Genomic DNA, 19,698 nt, shown 5'->3' with positions numbered 1-19,698 from the left:
CCATGTTGCTCCGCCCCCCTCGTAAAAATTTCTTAACTCAATAATGCGATTGGCTCTTGAACAACATGGGTTTGACCTGAGCAGATTCACTTATACTCAGATTTTCTTAGAAACAAATGACATGAATTTAGGTTATTGACAAATAAAGTACAGTACTGCACAGACACTCCTCTTCCTTAGATTTTCTTTTCCCTGGCTTTCTGTATTATAAAAATATGGTATACAATGCATATAAGTTACAATCTATGTGTTAATCAACAGTTTATATTACTGATAAGACTTCCAGTCAATAGTGGCTATTAGTTAAGTGTTATTAGTTAAGCTTTAGGGGAACCAAAAGCAATACATGGATTTTCCACTGTTAGAGGGAACGTGTCCCTAAGGGCTAAGTGCCCCTAATCCCCACATTGCTCAAGGGTCAATTGTGCTAGAATATCATGCTAATGTCTTCTAACTTTGTCATATCATGGATATCAGTCTGCCTTAATTTTACAATCAGTTTTGTTGACTGAAATGCGAATGAAGGCATCTAAATATGTAGAGTGAGCACAGAGGCTTATTTGTAATCCTTGTATGTTAGTTCACGTTACTGCTCCGCCCTTTAAATTTCACCAGGCTTTAAACACCTATACTCCGGGTCAAAATGGCAGACGTTTTTTGAAGGATGAAATGGAACTTGCAAACCTTACGTGAAAACCATCTAGGTATTGGTCCCTGACATCTTACCTGAGGCTCTTTGAGATGTAGCAAGTCACTTCCTGAGATAACTAAGCATATTTTTATCACTTAACTTTCTAAATGCTCACAGCCATCACTGCCACCTCCTACATTCAGCTTTGCAGCCCTGTTAGCTTCTAGCTGAAAGGATTACTTGCTTCACAGCTCCTCACTTAAATCTTGAAGCATTTCTTCCACCTATGGGAACCCCTGTGATTGCCAGCATACTGGAAACACAAGCTGATACAAGAAGACACACCTACCACACACTCCCCTTTGGTCACCCATGCCAAGAAAGCCTTCTAGTCTGAGTAAGACAATCCAAGGTGTTGGTTCTGGACACCACCAGCTAGAACATAATATATGACACATTTCCCAGAGATTAGCAGTGAAGATAGATTTCAAAAGGCAATGCCCTAATAAATTTGCTGGCAGTCACTAACCAACACTCAGAGCTGTGTCTGCTGAGGGATAGCAGTAGGCTCATGACGGCCAGCTGGGGCCCTGACCTGCACTCTATTTGGTTAACTCTCTTCTCTCCCAGGAACTCAGAGCTCATGCTCCCCTCCTGCTTTCCTGTGTCCTTTTTTCGAGCACTCAACTCTGATCCTGTCTCGCAAGTCACAGACTCTGCTTCTAGCTCTCCAAATGATAATCCAGGTTCCCCACCCAACCTGGTAGCCAGGCTGGGCTCCTTGGTGTTCCTCTCCATCTGGTATGTTCCCTCATTCTGGTTAACTTGGCTGGGAGCCTCTGGTAACAAGCAGGCAGGTGTTGGCTTGCTCCCCTTCTTGGCAGAGACTAGAGGCAAGCCTCCCACTGAGCTGGAGCTTTGTTCCCTTCTCCCTTGGGAAAGTGCAGTGGTGCTTTTCCAGTTCAACTCACACAGCAGTTCTAGAACTCCAGGGGAGTCAAAAATGGACTTGAGATGGTTCCAGGGCAGATTTTCTATCCCCTCCCTACCTCCTGTTTCTGGGACTAAGAGCCTTGATAGGTTTTAAAAAAAAAATATGATCACTTTATTAACTATGCATCGTACAGGACTCTGTAACAGTCAAGGAAATGGTAGCCATTATTGTTCCTAGGCACACATTAATAAACTGTATTGAACAAAAATGTCAAATATATTATTAACTTGGAGGCTGAGCTAAGGGTAAATCCCCTCTGCCCTTCTCTAGTTTGCTCTCTTGCCTGGCTTATCAGGGTCATGGCCACATTTGGAAAGACCCAAGACAAATGTGAAGCTAAGTCATGGGGAGAGTTGATGGGTAATTTCAGCTTCTTCCTTTGGAATTATTCCCCAGTTCTGGGAATTAAAACAAGTGACTAACATGCAATCAGCACCTGCTTTGCCCACATAAACTAACCAGCCTCTATGTTTCCTCAACAGGCACTTCTTTTTATCTGCTCTCCCCATAATCTCCTCCTTCTTGTCCTCTCTTTTTGTTTTTCCTACAGACTCCTTTTTTCCCCCCAAAGACAGTTTCCCTTTTTTCTCATTGGGATGGTTTTTCTAACAGGCCTCCGTGCCGCAAAACTTTATCTCAAGTAAACTCCTCCTCCTTTGGGCCATACTCCTTTCTCAATTTTTCCTACCACCACCTCCAATTGTTTCCTTGGCCCACAAGGGGTGCTCCCAGTCCTGGGGGCTGTTGCAGACTCTCCCAATCTCCCCTCCACTTTTGCTCTGTTACCCCTGTACCATGTTGGATGTGAGTACCTCTAAACCTGCCTCTCCTTTTTACAGTTCCATGTAGGAAGGGGAAAATGAATCTTCCAAGATTCTAGGTTCTAAATTCACACCCATCTCACCTTATATAAAAAAAAATGACATCATGTCAGCAACTAAGAAAGAGAGAGAACAAAAACATTTGTTGTAATAGTGATAACAAATGATTGCCCCTCTAAACTCCACATTGTCGAATCAGGAATGTCAAGTTAATATTCATTGACCAGCAGAACGATGAGTTCTGCTCAGCAAGGAGACACTGTCCTCTCTCGGTTTGTGTGTACCCGTTACAAATGAGCAAGAGAGACCTGTGCAAAAGGAATTAATTCTCACTGTTGATCCAGCTGGCTAGTGACGGTACACTTCTCATACGAGGTGCCTGGCAGTGATTTGCCACTGGAGCCCCCTCGGCCCTGCAAGTGGTGTGTGACTAATCGAGCACTGTTACAGTGGAATTGCTAGGGATCTCCAACTGTGCAGAAATTTTCAAAGATATTTGTGCTGTTAGGCTAGCCCAAAATTTTAAAAGATTTTTTTGGCAAATACTATTGCTGGGATACATGGAAAGTCAGACATTTTAGGGAAAATATTCCCGTTATTTTAATAGTCAAGCAACATTGCAATGATAAAGAACTTGACTGTTCCAGAAAGCTCTGTCATGGCTTTTAGCTTCAGTGTTATAGCACTGTCTGAAACAGGTGGAAGATGCTCCTTGGTTTTTTGGGCAGAACGCAAAGCAACATAAAATAAGCTTTTCATCACACACAAATCCCTACCATAGTACAGAAATCTCCAGAAGAGACATTCTGGAAATTTTTCAATTCTTGATTGGCCATAAAAATGACTTGAAGGAATACTAGGTAATTTGAAATAATGCTTTAAGGTAAGATGAGAGGGAATACATTTTTTACTTCACATATAAGGTAGCAAAAACACACACAGTTAAGGGTGTTTGCTACCTCTGGTCACACATGCTACCCCATAGATGTCCTGGGGCCACAAGCAAAAGCCCTCCCTCCAAAGACCTATCTGACCCAGAGTCTTCCTAGCTCAGCTACAGGTCTTTCTGTTAGTGATCCTGACCAAAGCGGAAATAGTACAAAAGGACTCTGGTGGCAGGGTGAGAAATTGAGATTTTAAAGTACAGTTTTGACTCACAGAGTTAATTCATAAGGAATCACTGCAATCTCAGTGTGGTTTAAAATCAACATTCTGAGAAGTAAGTGAGGCATGAGACACTCCCATTTCAGGGAAACCTGGATGAATTGTCAGAGGTCACACGTGAAAGTGCCTCAGATATTTTAGGGAAGCAAATACTGTTCATTCAAAATAGGATATTGCCAAGCCTCACAGACCTTGATATTCATACTTCTTTCAAATGGTTTGGAAGAGCTGGTGAGGGCGGGTGGGGGGTGCAAAAAGCTTGCAAGCAGAGAAGTGAATGGATTATTGCAGAAAAAGACAGTAATCAGACATGAGATCTCAAATAAGAAGCAAATTTTGGCAGGCTCTATGTTAGCAACAATTTTCATCTGAAACATTCCAGCAATGTTTCCTGATTCAACTGCCCTCTGAGCCTGATGGAATGAACTGTGGTTTTTATTAGTGATAAAGCTGCCAAATAGAACCTTTCTTGAGTTATCAAAGCCACAATGGAAACTTGTACCAAACGCTCCAAATAAGCATTAACCAATGATGCAAATTTGGAATCATGACGTTTTTGTGGATTTGGCTCCAAGTCACACATGCTTTGAGGCTTTGAACATGGACTATTTGCATGTATTAAATCCGTTTCTGAAGAAGAGAGCTCAAAAAAACGGGATAGGAAACTTTGCATCTCGAGAGAGAGCCAAGCACTTTGTCTCATAACCAGAACATGACAAAGGAGGAGGGGAAGAAAAGAGACTGACTTTTGTGGAAGACTGAACTTTTCCTGAAAGTTTAACAAGGCAAAGGAACAATGTTTGGGTCATATAAGAACAAAGCTGTAACTAGGCCAAGTTCCTTCCATTTGCTGGCGGGGACATTTGCGCCAAACTCCCGTGCACAGAAAGGTCAGCCTCCTGCCTGCGGGTCATCATCCACCTAGGTTAGGTTTCCTCCTCAGATCCAGTCAAATGGCAAATGCGTCCTCTGCAATTTGAAAATGTGTATACTTTCCTGGGCACCACACTGGAGTCTGGTGCTGTGTCATGCGGGAGATTTGCAGGGACCCCTCTCCCCTTTCAAGAACCTGCAGAGAACATGCCCTCTTACCACCAGTTTTTATGATCTTAGACACTTACTCACCCTCCAACCATCTCAGACAATTAAGAATGATTACCTCTGAATCAAGGGCAAATCATCCACCAGTTTCCTGCCCAGGATTTGAGTGGGCAGAACTGCCCCTAAGAAACTCTATTTGTTAAATTAGATAAATGTGCACTAAAATTCTTCACTGAAACAGCTAGGGTAACCAAGGTGGGAAGATACGATCCATCACTCATGTTTTTGTAGATTCCCTTTCTTCCTGGCAGGGGGCAGATCTCCAAGTGCCTGGAGGATAGCCCAGGTCAAGAGAAGGAGACCCTGATCTGCCAGCCTTCCAGGCATACCAGACAATATCCGACCCTGGGGGCAGAGGTGCCTGCAGTCCTGTACCCATTCCTAAAATTGCTGCCCTTCCTCTTAAGGCTTCTTGGAGGACTTACATCACTTACAGCCCTTACATCACTGAAACACAGTAAGGGACTTTCTACTTGTACGACTTGCCCTGTGCCTCCATCCCATGAAGTAACCAACAGAGTAATTAATACTTGAGATTGGATTTTAAGTTCCTTAGTCTGGTCTATGTTTAGTCTATCTCTGTTCACACTCCCTTCTCCATGGAAACTGACATCTCCTAATTTTCTCGTAAAGGACTTAGTCCAGAATTGGAATCCCTAAGAGGTATTTACCTCAAAGCATTATCTGTCATCAGAAATACCTGGAAGGCTTGTTAAAACATAGCTAGCCTGAGAATGTTTACTTCTAACAAGTTTCCTGGTGATTCCGGTCGGGGACCACACTTTGAGAACCAAAGCCTACACCACAAAGTATTCACTTTCCTCCAGTGCCTCACTGTGCCTATCCCTGAATGCCCCCTCTTCCCAGCCCAAGAAAAGGAAAAGGGGAAGTTAGAGGCAGTGCTGGAGGCGAAAGGATTATAGGAGAATTGAAATAAACAAGAACACTTGAATATCTCCTAAGAATTGCTACTTGATCTCTTTCCCAGGAAATACAATTTCTTAATTTTTATTCCCTTCATGTATGAGTCTTATATACACAGCAAAGAATTTTTCTCTCAAAAAGACAATTTTTAATCTTTAAAACAGGACCTAAACCTTAATATTTCCTTCTGATGAGAATTAAGTTGGGGGGAGTTGGGTGAGATTCATCTCCCCTTTATTGTCAAATAAAATACCATGGAATAAAAGTTCAGTATTTACTGGGGGCCTACTTATGTGGCAAGGACAATATTAATAGAGCTAAGCGGTTTATATGCATCTTCTCAAAGGATTTTCCCAACCAATTTGAGAAATATGTTATTAGCCCATTTTACATATGCGGAAACTGAGAGTTAGGGAGGTGTTGTGGTAGCTAAAGACATAGAGCTAATCATTGGTAGGACAGGGATTCAAACCCAGGTCTGATTCCAGAGATCAAACTTTTCTGCCATAGATATTGGCATATTTTTCATAAATTTTATCTGTTATAATGTAAAATAATCAATTACAAAATTAAAGCATTGTACACATTATTAAACAATTCTACTGTGATACATCCAATCATTCGACATTCTTATTTATTAAGCACATAGTATGTGCCACCCACTATCGTTGGGTCCTGGGAACACAATGGTGTGTAAGATAGAACACTTCAAAATATATTTTCCCAGAATGTTTCAAGAAAAATTTTTTTTAGTTTGTCCTTTGATTAAAATTGTTCAGAAAGTACATGAGATTAAGTCCAGAATTTCACTCCTCCCTCATTTCTAGCAAATCTTTGACTTTCTAGAAATCTCAGTTTAACAAATTTATTTCTTGATTTTTCTTAAAGGAGCATGTGTTACTCCAGCTTTTAAAATATTGTTATGTAGATCGACTAATACATTTATAAAGTGCGAAGTTCAAAAGAAAAAAGGGCATCTAAGAAAAATTAATTTCCTTTTCACTCCTGACACGTGGTTACCATATCTTCATGGAGACCCACTATGCACAGAGTCTTCTTTCCTTCCTGTCTTTGCATATTAACACCATCTACAAAGTGCTAGTTTCTATTCTCCAGTTGATCTTGCAAATCATGTCATATCATTACCTACTTTGTTCTTTGTTCTTTTGAACCACCGTGTATGGATATAAATCTAAAATACGTACCATGGTATTTAATTAGGCTCTGTTGATGAACATATAACATGGTCCAATATTCTGCTATTACAAATAATTCTACAAAGTCTCCTTTCGTGTGTATATCAATTTAGATATGAGCAAGTCTATCTGGAAGAGAATTTTCCTGCAAGGAAAAATGCTGGGTTAAGGGCAAATGGTATGAACAGTTTTAACTCAAAAACTTTGTTACAATGGCATTTTTCAAAAAATTACAGATGGATATCACAAGTATAATGGCCCCCCACATTGAAGTTGGTCTGCCCAACTTCAATGGGTAGTGTTGAGCCACAACTGATACTACATCATCTGATATGGGCCCTATCTACTCCCCTCACCTCATGCTATTTTGAAACACTCCCTCCCCTACCCCGCACCAGACATGCTAATTCATTGGTGAATATTTTGGCACTGTTTCTGAAAACTAAGGGTGTTGATAATGTGCATATGTGTGTAATTTTATCATCATACCTAAAACAAATTATGGTTTATTAATGGCAAATATCTTGGTAATGCCACATTTCCCCAGATTATCTCATGAAAATTTGTGTTTTAATAGTTTATTCTTTGATTAAAAATCTAAGTTAGGTACATCCATTCATTCATTGCAGTTTGTTAAATTTTTTTTCAAATCTGTTTCCACTTCTATCTCTCTCCTTTTTTTCTTTCCTTTTTTCCTAAGCATTATTGTGGATATGGGGTAAATTTGCCTCCAAAATCTAGATTTTGCTTATTACATCCCCTTAGAGTCATTTACTATGTTCTTCTATTTAGTTCAAAGGAGAAATGTAAAGTTAAATTATAGAATTTCTTAAAAATAAGTTAAGGGGGCCTCCCTGGTAGCGCAAGGGGTTGAGCCTCAGCACGATGAAGCTCCGGCCAGCCACTGAAGCACAAGTTGGATCCCTGGCCAGCGAGCTGGCCCACATGGTGCAGCAGACCTCTCCTGTTTCTCCCATTGCTCCCCTCAGCAGTGTATTTCAGTCAATCTGCCTGTTCTGCTCCCCACTCTGTCTCTTGTGAATCTTCCCAACCCCTGCACCTCTGGCCTGTACCCCAGCTCTTGTATGCATAAATAAATAAATCTTTAAAAAATAATAATGATAATTTTTAAAACATTTCAGAATCTGTGCGATGCAGCTAAAGCAGTTATTAGAATAAAACACAGAGCTTAAGGAGTACTGTAAATAAAAATAAAATAAAAATAAAAATTATACATACAATTCAGGAAGCTTAAAAAATTAACTAAAAGCAAATAAGCTGAAAGAAGATAAACACAGAAATAATTCGTGTTTATTTTTTTCAATTTGTTTTTTCAATTGAAGCTTTAGATTTATTCTTTGAAAACTAGGAGATCATTTGTAATTTGCAGCTATAATGACAACAAATTTAGATAACTATCAGAGGGAAAAGACTTTTTTATATGCATCTTGCTCTGAATGTCAAGACACTGACTGCCTAGACTGTGGGTGGGAATTCAGACCTGGCCCAAACTTCCCTTCTGGGGGGAAGTTGGAGGGTCAGGAAGGGAAAGCTATATCCCTCATATCCAATCTAGCTAGGATTAGGTCAATGGCCAGTGTCAGCCCTCTGGACCTGGCTGGAGAGATGCAGGTTTTGGGGGCATTTCCTATCCTGTAAGATACTGGCAGGGCTTTTTCATATGTTCGAATCTCAGCTCGCATAGTTATTATTCAGGAGACATTAGGCAACTATCTCTGAGCTGAAATTTCCTCACCATAAAGCTGGGGTGAAAATCTTTACCTAAGAGGGATGAGGCTCATGTGGAGTTAATGCCAAGTGAGTGGAAGCCAATTTGGCAATTGTCAGGTTCTATGCTTTCAGGATGGAGACCCATGGAGAGCCTCCAAAGTATGGTGTAGGCTGAATGTCAAACTAGAGAAAGCAATGAAATAGTTCTTCCTTCCCAGAAGCCTACTGAAGTTTCAAAACAACATGCTGGGCCTCCCTGGTGGCACAACGGGTTGAGCACTGCACTATGGGGCAGTCTACAGCCTCTGTATTACCAGCCAGGGAGAAACCCACATAGCAAGGCAGACCTCTCCTGTCTCGCCCGCTGCTCCTCTCAGCAGTGTATTTCAGTCAGTCTGCCTGTTCTGTTCCCTGCTCTGTCTCTGGTGGATCCTCTCACCCCCCTCATCTCAGCCTGTACCCCTGCTCTTGTATACATAAATAAATAAATCTTTCAAAATAATGTGCCTGCCCACCATTTCTCCTAAGCCTCTGTGGGCCATCAGCTCATCCTCTGTGGTAACCACGCCTGCTTGCAGGAGTTGGTCACCTACTCAAATCAGACACTTCTATCCCTCTGCCCCCTTTCCTAGCTGTGGGGCCCAGTCTGTGTGTTCTCTCTTGAACAATACCATCTGTTTTGTGTGTGGGCGATGTTTTTCCACATCACTTTTGTCTCTCCCTGTCCCCCACCAGGCATCTAAACAGTCCTCTTGCCCTGAAGTGTCTGGTGTTGGAGATTGGGCCTTTGTTAGTTCCCTCCCTAGGGGAGCAAAGAACCTGGCATTCTTCATTTTTTTTGGTCATCTGTGGGGTTCCTTTTCTGTAATTTTAAAAAAAGATTTATTTATTTATGCACACAAGAGTTGGGGTATAGGCCAGAGATGAGGGGGGTGAGAGGATCCACCAGAGACAGAGTGAGGAACAGAACAGGCAGACTGACTGAAATACACTGCTGAGGGGAGAGGTTTGCTGTGCCATGTGGGTCACCTCCCTGGAGGGCCTGGGGATCGAACTCGTGCTGCAGAGGCTGTGGCTTGCTTCCTAGTGTGGTGCTTAACCCCTTGCGCCACTAGGGAGGCCCCTTTTCTGTAATTTAAGACAGAAAAAAAGCAAATGCATCCTAGGAGCTAGCTTCTGCCTTCCCTGGACTTGGTAAGCAGCCCTATTCCAAACCTCCTGCCTCTCCTACCACCTTCCCGGCTTTGCCAGCCTGGGTTCCCAGGTGAGTAGGGACGCCCGTCGGGTTCCTTTCACTCGGCCGCGGCAGGTCCTGGGCGGGCCCGCGGTCCTCGCCGAAACTCGCCCCTGTGAGTGGACTCTGGGGGCGAAGGTCTTGGCAACCACGCGGCGCTGAAGACCAAGGTGGAACCAAGGGGGCAAACAAAGAATCGGGTCCAGAGCGCGGCAGCCCCGGGAGGTGGCGCGGCCACCAGGAGCCAAGGGGCACCCTCGCCCCCTCAACAGGGTACCCTCCCCCCTCCAAGGGGTACCCTCCCCCTCAGCGCCCCGCGCCCCCGGGGCCCCTAGCCGGTGCCAGCGCGCCGAGCCCGCGCGGCGCAGAGGAGGCGTGCGTCTCCTTATATGGTCAAATGACACGGCGGGGGTTCTCCGGGGCGGGAGCTCGCCGCGCTCCACTCGCCCGGCCGAGCCGCCGCAGCCTGCAGCGCCCGGCAGCTGCCGCCGCCCGGGACGCCTGCCCGCCCGCCCCGTCTGGGACACCGGCTCCTGCGAGCGGTGAGTGCCCTCCGCCCGCTGCCGCGGGAGGGAGACTGGAGTCTCCACCGGGAGGCTTGAAAAGAAGGGAGCAGAGCCGTGGGGACACCCGGGGAGAGGGGAGCCGAGCCGTGGGGAGACCCCGGGAAAGGAAAACCGAGCCGTGGGGGCACCCGCAGAGAGGGGAATCCAGTCGTGGGAGACACCCAGAGAGAGGGGAGCCGAGTCGTGGGGGCACCCCGAGAAATGGGAGCAGAGCTGTGGGAGAAAGCCAGAGATGAGAAATCTCAACCCTGATGGACGATGTGGGCTGGAGAACCCACCGCCTGGTCTCGGGAGGAAGCACCCTCAGGTGGCCGGGCGGGGCTGTGCCACCCGCAGCTGAGCCCTGAGCTAAGGCTGGTCTTGTGTGGAGCACCAGGAGGTGACCGCCTCTCGCTCCTGGGGCCTCCGCTCCCTAGTGAGTGGTGTGGCTCCGTGGTGGCCCCTCTCTGTCAGGGGTGTCCCTGGTAGCATCCTGCAGTAAGAAGAGAACTTGCCTTGTGGCCTCACTCACTGTTTCCTGCGGAAATTCAAAAACACCACCAGGTCTTTTTAAAAATGGGCTTATTTTAAATGAAAAAAAAAATTCTTATCGCAAATTGCTCTCCTGTGATAACCTAGCATGATATTTCGGAAGAGAGTGTTAATCATTTCTGATTTTAAATGAGGAGGGGGATCATATTTATATTCAAATTCCCCTTGTGATTTCCATTAGGAGTCTAAGCCAGGTTAAGTGAAATATACACATGCACTCCCTTTCACTTATCTGGGAAGTAATAAATTAAAGCTAGAGCTAATAATCAGGAGTACTGAGTTCCAAACACAATGCCAAATAAGTCTGGCACCTTTGCCTGTGCTTTATAACAGCAGGAGGCAGCTTTGGTCTCCTGAAGGTGATTTAGACCAGAAAATATTTGAAGCAAATCTTAGTAGGACATGAATTCCTAGTCTGACCATTAAACTTTCATAAAACTAAACTTAATGAGGAATGTTTCATTGTGCACTCATGTGAAATGTTCTCAAGGTGTTTTTCAGATATAGCTCACCCTGACTTTTTAAGGCTTATCATTTAATGTATAGAATTGTTTGTGGTGCTTCAAAATGCTTTTAAACAACTGCATGTAGATAAAGCCAAAATGGAATTTCCTGACCAGCAGGCACAGCTCTAGGCACTTAGAGTTTCATTTGGTCCTCACAAGTATGCCACGAGGTGAGGGGGAATAGGCCAGGGTGCAGGCATGGACTGGAGCTAAGCTGCCTGCCTGATGTCCCCATCTCTCAGCCTGGAGTTGTGCAACCTTGTCCTAACAGACACCTAATAGCTTGGTGTCTGTTTCAACTGGAAAACAGGAGTATGGTGGTAGCTTCAGGATTGTTATAAACCAGCACTTCATAAGCAGTAAATACATACTTGATATTATCCTAGTTTTTACAAATAAACTGAAGCACAGGGAGATGAGAGTAACTTTTTCTCAAGGTTTCCCAGCCAGCAAATGGTGGCTCCAAGTTCTGACCTCAGACAACTTAACTGGAGAGTTGAGTTGTAACCACTAAACTATTAGGGGCACACCTAAATATTTCAGTGAAGCCTTAGGCTGCCTACTTTGACCCAAGATTGCTTGTTAAATCACTTCCTGCCCAGCAGGATACTGAAAAAAATTAGACTGGGCATAAGGTGGCTTGGATTCTATCCCTGTCATGCCCCGAGGTCAGTTGCTCAGCCCCATGACATGAGCTACCTCAACTGTCTTCAAGGGGGTGAAGTATGTAAGCTTCTCTCTGACTCAGATACTATGGGAAAAAAAGCTCCATAAGCCTGAGTGAACAGAAACATAAGATGTTCGATACTTCCTTGGTCATTTTAGAATGAAAATGTTATCAAAGCTACAGAGAGGCCACTTTCTCAAGGAGCCCACATTGCACAAAATGCACGGATTGAGAGCCTGGTCTTCCAGGAGGCCAATCCTTGTGCCTTTGGGTTAGTCAAGGCAGTTGCTTTTGTCATCCAGAATTGTGGATTTCAACTTTAGCTCCTGTCACAGTTCTTTACATTTCAATTTGACTGGGCCACTGGACACCCAGGCATTTGACCAAATCACTTTCTGGGTGTGCCAGTGACAGTGTTTCAGGATGAAATTAGCATTTGAATCAGGAAACTGAGTAAAACTCATTGCCTTCCCCACTGTGGATGGGCCTCACCCAATCTTTTGCAGACCTGAATAGTACAAGGTGGAGCAGGTAGAACTTTTGAGCTGGAATATTGGTCCTTTCCAGCCTTAAGACTCAGATAGAATCATCCGTTCTCCTTGGGTTTTGAGACGGCAGCTTATGAACTTACACCATGTGCCCCCCTGGTTCTCAGACCTTCAGATTCAGACTGGGTCTAGCATTCTAAGGTTCCAACTTGCTAGCTTCAGGTCTTGAGGTTTCTCAGCCTCCAATATTATGAACCAGTTCCTTATAACAAATTTTGCAGATAGGTATAGATACGTGTATATAATGTCCCACTGGTTCTGGAGATCCTCTGAAGAAACCTAACCAATACTTTGCTTAAAAATTTTCCCCATCATCTCCAGTCTCACTTTTTAAAGATGCCACCACTACTTTGCCACATCAGGTGGTCCAGATTTTCCTCTTGCTGTAAACTGTGGTTGACCACCAGGAAATATAACAGAGGTCTGGGGCAGCATCTGGTCTCTCCACTGTCAGTCCAGTTCTCATGGGATAATCTCATGCTTAATCTGAGCCTGGAGATCATGTGCCATCACACTCTTTTGCCTACATAATCATACCTTTATTGCTCCAATTTAGCATATGAGGTTAAATAAGAGAAGCATTTGTGCCTTGTTTTTATAGGTAAATAAAATTAATGTCAAAGGGTATCCCAGAATATAATCTTGTAAATTTGTAGGTTGTAAACATACCCTATAAATTTCTAGGTTTTCAGATCTATGATGATAGACCTTTTGGAACAAGAATTAACCGGTCCAGGAAGGAAGCAGCAGGGAATGTTCGAATCTGTCATGACAATATGTTGATGCTGAAACCAAGCCCCATGAAGGGGCAGAACTGGAGGGAGAAAGAAGAGGCAAGTCTTTTGTGCAAGTTGGAGGTGGTCAGAGGAAAAGGCCAGTCAGGGTCAAAGCAAATGAATTCCATACATGGGCTAGTAACAGGTTGCCTTTTGGAGACTGGAGGAGACTGGTGACAGAGAATGAGTGAGCAGTTGTCATTGTTCTTATAGAAATTGAGAATAGGGGCCTCCCTGGTGGCGCAGGGGTTAAAGTTTCAGGGCTATCAAGCTATTGCCCGCAATCACTGCATGAGTTCGATCTCTGACCAGGACTAGGGAGCTGACCCACATGGCGCAGCAGACCTCTCTTTGCCCACTGCTCCCCTCAGCAGTGTGTTTCAGTGGATCTGGCTGTTGTGCTCCTCACTCTGTCTCTAGTGAATCCTCTCACCCCTAGCACTTCTGGCCTAGACCCCAGTTCTTGTACGCATAAATAAATAAAAATAAAACTTAAAAAAAAAAGAAAGAAAGAACCCAAGAATAAATAACTTGCTGGCATGTTCCCAGAAAAGCAATGATAGAGCTGGCAGTGGGATCTTCCTCTGAGCCTCCTCCACTCACACCGGTGCGATTTATGAGACGCCCACCATTCTAACCTGCTTATCTTGCTTCACCTGAACTGACACATTCTCAGATTAAATTACAAGATAGTATCTCAAAGGTGATTTAAATTCTTTGGAGCTGGAACCTGACTGGACCTTTTTCAGAAATTCTGTTTTATCTTAGTCCCGGTGCTAAGACAGCACTTGGGAAATAGTGGTTACTTTCCACTTTCTGTCGCCTGAATTTGAATGTCTACATGACATTAGAACAACTATCACTATTCTTATATATATGGATTTAAGATCACATATTTTACATTTCTGATTTTCCCATTCCTTTTCATTGTTCAAGATCTAAAAAGCTAATTCAGAAGACAGCGGATTGCCTTATTCAAGCATTGCCTCTCATACAAAACATTTCTTCAAACTATTAGACAAATCAAGACTTTTTAAAATCTGAGAGTTACCAGTTTGCAGACCAAATTATAATATATCCCTGCCGCTGCCCATAGGTGTATTCTATAAGGCTCATTCAATGGATCCATGAATATGTTATATAGCAGTAGATATAGCAGTCTCACCTCTTACCAGCAATCATAAAATCAGTCTCAGATGGACTCTAAACACATCATTACATATTTTTAAATAACAATATCCGTCACAACCAGTGTCCCTCTCCCTGTCACCAGAATTATTATTTAAAAGAAATAGTTGGATTGGACCTATGAAAAGAGATTTGGGTGAGTCGTGTTTCTGTGTCTGCATTTCCATTGGAGCAAGTTGTTCCAGTTCCTAGTTGGAGTATATACTTTTGAATAGATGATCTTTTACTTACAGGCATGTTGTATCTGTGTAGAACATTCTGGGTCTTTTACTGATACTCTTGAGTTGGATTCTAGCATATTCTTTACAGAGATGCTCGGAAGAGTCTACTGGCTGGCTTTCTGTCTCTTGATCTCCAGGTCTCATCCTGGACCTCACAGCTGTGTGTGTTCACATGGGTTTCGAATTCAAATATAGTAAGAAAAATTCTGCCTGCTGTGGAAGCAGCAGTTTATCTGGAAAATAAAGAGGTCAGAGACAGAAGGAAAGGAATGAAGTTCAGCATCTGTTATGTTAGAAATTTTAATTGCATAAGATGCCAAACCACATTACATTTTGGGTTTGCTATCAAAATGGATCACTGAAATAAAACATTCCTTATTTCCATACTTGATTTTTGCTCATATGTTTGTGCTCTGGAATGTTTGTATTCATCTGCCCACCCATCCATTTGTATACTCATTCTACCAATGCTTGTGAAGAACCTGACCTGCATTTGTCACCTGCCAGCGAGGTCGCAGCAATGCACAGTGTTCACCTTCACAGCAGGTATGGCTTGGTGGGTGACACATTGTCCCGAACACACTGTGTTTTTAACTAGAATCTTAAATAGAGCCCACATGCCACAGACTGATTTTCTTAACTCTGTCTACAAACCTCCGGCTGATTATTAATAAGCCACATTTTTCCCACCTTCGTCCCTGGTGGCATTTCAGAATGAGCATGGCTTTGTCAGAGACACACTGCAGCTGCTCATGCTGTTTCTTCCAAAGTCTGGGAGCACTTGCAGATTTCTCTTTAGGAGGTGAATGTTAGTGGTCTCACAAGGCATGCAGGGCTGATGAAAAACACTTGGGTTTTTAGAAGAGGAAAATGGGCACCTTTGGTTCAATTCAAAGTAGGTCGTTGAAGGAAGGTAACATTGAAAGGGATGCTTAATGGAAACTTTTCTTGCAAATTTGGACTTGTTAGGTGTGCGTGGCCCCCCAGACCTCCCATTTGGGAAACTGGGTCCACCTGCCCAGCAGAGGCTGCCCACTAGGCCAATTCACAGCCCGCCCCCAAACACACCCCGTTGTCAAGAACTGTCTCGGCCTCTCTTCAACCTCATCTACTGTCCTTCCTCTCTCTCTCGATTAGCTCCACCGTCTCTACTTCCCTTTTCTCATTTTGCTTTTCCCTTCTCTCTTTCTCATATTTTTCTCCTCTCTTCCTAGCTCTGATACTGCCCCCATCAAACTTTATTTTACAGTTTTTCAATCTGAGAAGGTAAAATAACGGATATTTATAGATCTGTGCTTCTAAAAGAACCATAGTTTTCAGTAGTGAGCCCTGTGCCTTCTTGCTCTAGGACCCTCTTGGTCTTCCTCTCACATCTGACTCTGTGTCTGTCAGCCGCAGGGAGATCCAGGTGCCATCCTGGCCACCCCAGCCCCCCAGCTACCAGGGACATGCTTTCCTGGAGCTAGGTCTTACCTTGGCCTTGCTGGGACTGAGCGCCCGCTTTTTCAGACACTCTGGTTATTCAGATCTGAAAGGGAAATGACATCAGAGCAATACCTCTCCCTGCTGGAGACGGAGAACCCAGGTGCTGTAATCTGGAGCTGATTCACTGAAATAAGGAGTTAGCAGTAACACCTTGGGCTCAGGTGTCTTTTGGTCTGCTCTCTCTCTACCCTTTCAGCATTTCTGGGTACAGTCACGGGCACAGAGCATACATAGCCTGTTGGGGCCAGGGGATCGGAGGGGAGGGGGACCAAGATAACCTGTTTTTATCTGAAGAAGCAATTCAGAAGTTGTCTCCAAGTCCTGGAAAAGAGCGCTCCCTTGGCTGTGTCCCCACAACCCTCCACAGCAGAATCGGGGCTTATACAGTAAACTTCCAGCAGGGCTCGCGTCTCCCCTGAGCACAGCCTGCTGGGAGGTACCGAGCCAGTCTGCCAGGGCAAATACACAGCCGCTGTCTGGGGCACAGGCTGCCCTTTTCTTGACCTTTTGACTGTCTTTTCAGCTTCATCTTTGCTGTTCCTGGACTAATCAAGGTCACTCCCATTTCCTGGGGTGTCTGCTCAGCCTGCCTGTTTCTTATCTCCATGACTAACTTCTGCCCTTGGCCTTGCCCTCACCTAGCTAATCCTTTCCCAGCACAGGTTGCTTCTCCTCCAGGACTCTGCCCTGCCCTCCCCTGGCTCTCCTATACCTGTGTGTCTCCCCATTATTCCACCGAGTGTGGAGCTTTCCAGGCTGGGTGATATGTTTTCCTCATTCACTGCACATTTCTTCAGGGAGGGGGTCTGCGTCTTATACACCTTTGTATCTCACACAGTTCTAGCTCAGTGATGCTTCTCGAGTGAATGAACCAAGTCTGTAGAGGGGTGACACAAGCAGGTTATTGGGGGCTTCCATTCGTGGACTGTGGATAATATTTCCCCATTAAACAGAAGCTTAAGATTGATAGTATAGGGCCTACCTGGTGGCGCAAGGGATAAAGCACCGCACTATGAAGCAATCAACAGCCTCTACAGCACAAGTTCGATCCCCAGCCACCAGGAAGCATACCCACATGGCGCAGCAGACCTCTCCTGACTCGCCCGCTGCTCCCCTCAGCAGTGTATTTCATTCAGACTGCCTGTTCTGTTCCCTACTCTGTCTCTGGTGAATCATCTCACCCCCTGCATCTCTGACCTATACCCCAGCTCTTGTATGCAAAAATAAAAAAATAAAATATTTTAAAAAAAGATTGAGAGTATAACTGTAAATATACATTTTTTTTTTTTAAAGAATCTTCTATTGGTAGTGTTTAATTAGAGGAAGATTGGCTTTAAACACTTGGCTAATTAAAAGGAGCTGTTCATTTTCTCATTAGCTTATGGGCTACTTATTCTGCCTCTCAGGTCTTGTGTGTTATGTGATTCTCTGGAAATCATAAGAGGAATTTCTCAGATAAAGTGTATCCTGCTCTGTCCCTAATAGTATGGTACTCATTTTATACCCTAACTGGTTGATTTGAGAAGTACTCTCTAAGCACTAAAACTGTAGTGACTTCTGAGAGAAGATAAGGAACAAGGTGGGAACTAGATCCCCCATTATCGGAAATGGTTCTACAAAAACAAGAACCCAAACCCAAGTGCCGCCTCCCAGTCAGACCTGTGGAGCCGGTCACAGCCGCTGCACTGTTCCCGCCAGGAGTCATTTCAATGGTGGGGATGTCGCTGTTTGAGCAGATATGGATCTGCTTGTTCACAGGGCTTAACCCCGTAGGTGATTTCTGTCCTGGTGCTGTGCACTTGGAAAGGAGAGAAAATACATACCAGGAAGATGAGTGTAATGAGCTTCCCTTGGATACAAAAAGCTCTTTTCAGGAGCTTGAGAACACAGAAATGGTGTCTGTCCTTTCTCCAGCAGAGCCTGTTCAAACTCACATGGAACCACCTTTTGATTTGAGCTGGGAGGTTGTCTTTTCTGAGTTAGAGGGTTATTTGGGAAAGCGTGTGTGAAGGTTTTGTTTTCATTAGTATTTCTGGGTTCCAATTTTTCCATCCATAAAATGAGCTCATTGTCATAGATAATCTCAGGAAACCTTTTCAGTTTTTAAAGTTCTGATTTATGGTTCTGCAATTCTACAATCATTGTTCTTACATTTGTGTGGAGAGATTAGGCTACAAGACTCCGCAGGTATATGGCAGCCTTAACTGGAAAAATACATATGCTGAAGACAGCTCTCCATTGTGATGAAATGAATGATGACCCCTTTCAAGGCCAATAACTTGAGAGTTACAGGAAAGCATTGACGCGTTGGCCAACGTAGCGGCTGCAACCTGAGATGGCCTTAGTGCAAAGGATATTTATATGTTGGGCTTCAGAATAATAATTCCAATGCTCAAGAGCCTCATTTTGTGATGTTATCACAAGAATATCCAGACAGTGTTTTCTTTAACCCCAGGAAGAGCGATTCAGAAGGATGGAACTTGCCACGTGTGTCCAGCTGCCTGTTTAATACTCTTAGGAAAAATTGTTCTATAAACATAAAAATAAGCAAGTATGGATGGTGGAAAGATGTTCATTTCTTTGTTTACAGTTGTTAGAATTGTGTATACGTAAGAGTAGGAAATTAATAAACACTATCAAATTTGCTGTTTTTGTAAGCCAAGCAGCAATATTTAATTTGTATCATAGGATGTTCTTCTGGAATTTCGCTCTTTAATGGTTGGAAATGACTGAAACTGAGCCAAGTTTAATTGGAGTTCATGAAACATTGCATAGAGTTACCTAGCCAGTCTACATATTTAACAACTTATAAAATTTTTCACGTTTAGCAAATTAAATATTGGCCACAGGAAATATTCCTCAAGATCGACTCTATGTTTTTAACACCCTGGAGGTGTTTCTGCACATCAAGTGCCCTCACAGTAGATTCATTCTTTCTGGATCATTCTAACATGTTTGTATAAGAATGGCAGGTGAGAAGGCAGAGAAACAAAAGGCTCTTGCCTCCCTCCATCCCCACCCCCTCTCTTACTGCTCACACACTCTTATGAGCTCACTCTGGAAAATGCAGGGTCTCTGGCACAGAGCAGCATTCTTGTTCCTCTTTGAAAGGTGCAAGGTGCTGCCTGGGAGGCCATGGATGGCGGACGCTGCATTTCCCACCGTGTGTTAATTCTTGTTCTTGGAAGCCAGTCTTTTTCTTTCTCCTCTCTGGATACCTTGGCAGTGGAAAGATCATCTTTTCATCTTGGAGATATGACATGCCCTGAGGGACGTGTGGCAGCCCTGCTTGTGCCAGGGCAGGCTGTGCTTTCCAGGGCCATGTCAAGGTCAAGAGTCAATATTCTTGGCATCTGTCAGGTTACCAACACAGATCCCCATCCCTTTTGCCACTGGTTTCTTACTATTAAAATT

General features: G+C 43.9%; 1 protein-coding gene and 1 long non-coding RNA gene across 2 annotated transcripts in view; one reads left to right on the top strand and one right to left on the bottom strand.

Annotated features, from left to right (window-relative positions):
* Positions 1-6,670: 6,670 nt before the first annotated feature.
* Positions 6,671-18,470, bottom strand: LOC119259290 (uncharacterized). The gene is made up of 5 exons (XR_005128420.2): positions 17,944-18,470; positions 16,997-17,161; positions 16,273-16,327; positions 14,810-15,032; positions 6,671-6,976 (listed from the first exon to the last, which is right to left on the bottom strand). It is a non-coding gene; the product is annotated as an uncharacterized LOC119259290 (long non-coding RNA).
* FHL2 (four and a half LIM domains 2) overlaps positions 10,278-19,698 on the top strand; it is a 32,501-nt gene continuing 23,080 nt past the window's right edge. Inside the window, exon 1 of the mRNA XM_037528039.2 lies at positions 10,278-10,338. The gene's annotated coding sequence lies outside the window, so the exon portion shown is untranslated. The remainder of the gene's footprint in view (positions 10,339-19,698) is intronic.

This window comes from Talpa occidentalis, unplaced genomic scaffold (genome assembly GCF_014898055.3).
Source record: "Talpa occidentalis isolate TD23 unplaced genomic scaffold, MPIMG_talOcc4v2.1 talOcc4.5, whole genome shotgun sequence".
Taxonomy (NCBI): Eukaryota; Metazoa; Chordata; class Mammalia; order Eulipotyphla; family Talpidae; genus Talpa; species Talpa occidentalis.
Note: the sequence above shows the minus strand (reverse complement) of the source record. Positions and strands in the feature narration are given on the sequence as shown.